General features: G+C 37.3%; 1 pseudogene; it reads left to right on the top strand.

Moving 5' to 3' along the window:
- Window positions 1-335: 335 nt before the first annotated feature.
- On the top strand, window positions 336-434 carry LOC138742173 (U6 spliceosomal RNA; annotated as a pseudogene).
- Window positions 435-1,536: the final 1,102 nt, after the last annotated feature.

Here is a 1,536-nt window from a genome sequence, read left to right as displayed (position 1 = left end):
TTCTTTTATGTGTTTAATTCTTTTGTCCAGTGTTGATTTATTTGTTTAAAATACATTGTACTTTACAGAATTTATATATTTTTTTTTTTTTAAATATCATTTATTGCAGCTCTGACATGTGAAAATTAGGGGCCTGACTTTTCTCACTGTCAAAACTTGTAGAAGGCTTTGCAATTAGGCTTCTTCAATCACTCATTGAGTCATCTCTGGACAATGTAATATCTTTGGAGTTCAGGACACTTCCTGGAAAGTAGGCCCGTCCATCTGCTAAGATTAAACATGGGGATCCAGGAATTTGTTATTATAGTAACTGTTCTGTTCCAAAAGAAGTGAATGTGCTCACTTCAGGAGCACATATACTAAAATTGGAACAGAGTTTAGCATGGCCCCTGCATAAGGATGACACACAAATTCATGAAGTGCTCCATATTTTTAAAAAAGCAAGTGGATATTTAAGTGCAAGGCATATCCATTAGTTCAGTTCACAAATGCATTACACTAAAGTGCTGGAGAAACTCAGCAGGTCACGGAGCATCTGTAGGAAGCAAAGGGGAACCAACATTTCAGGACTGAGTCCTTCATTAAGGTAACAAATGTTTTATGCAAGCTCAAAATAGACAAAATGAGATGAAAATGAGACTTCATTGCAAACTAGCCCAGACAAGAGCCAATTTCAAGGAACCAATATGCAAAGGACATCCAACATAATATTGGGTTAGGGCCTTTCAGCAACCATATAAAATAGGTATTAGGTCCTCTGACGGTGTTCAAACACCATCTCAAATGGGTTAAAGCCTAATGATTCCTACACACTCTCTCACTGGAAACAAAAGCAAATGGACACCCTCATCCCAGTCCTTCTCATTCTCAAAATAGGTCCTCATCATGGTTTTGAAGCTTTAACCCGTTTGAGCTGGTGTTTGAACACCAAGTTAGAGGACTTTTAGTGTTATTGAAGGAACAATGGGTTGCTGGTCTACAATGCAACACTTGGAGAATACTAATAACAGTATTTATTGCACATTTATGTAGTAGCAATGTCTGCTAGGGATGATGCTGTTGACAATCCATCATTGACTGGAACCTCTCCAACGAACTTTGAGATTCTGGATGATATGCAGATGATGTGATGTGGTTAGCTCCAAATGTATAAATTATCTGCTGAAACAGCTACAACATGAAATTACTTCCCTGGCCTGATTGGGTCTCTTTAGGTAAACCAACTGAAATGAAAAAAAAATTATGAGCCTTTGCCACAGTTTTAACTTTAATAGTTCTAAGTGGTATTGATTCTGGAAAACTGGAGATTGACAGTTACAAATACAGATTCCCAGCTTTTTGTTTTGGGCAATGGGCCAACACAATTCACAATAACTTTTGAAGAGAGCTTGTTAAACAAAGGAATGGGTTGTAATTGAGCCACTGGGGGACCTTGATTAGGTTTTCCCACAACCTGACAAATGTGGCAAAATCTCACAAAATATTTTCTTAAACTAGGCCAATAGAATTATACATAGTTTTCTTACACCAAGATGA

Source organism: Narcine bancroftii, chromosome 8 (assembly GCF_036971445.1).
Source record: "Narcine bancroftii isolate sNarBan1 chromosome 8, sNarBan1.hap1, whole genome shotgun sequence".
Lineage (NCBI taxonomy): Eukaryota > Metazoa > Chordata > Chondrichthyes > Torpediniformes > Narcinidae > Narcine > Narcine bancroftii.
The sequence above is the reverse complement of the archived record's forward strand: the minus strand, read 5'-3'. Positions and strand labels throughout refer to the sequence as shown.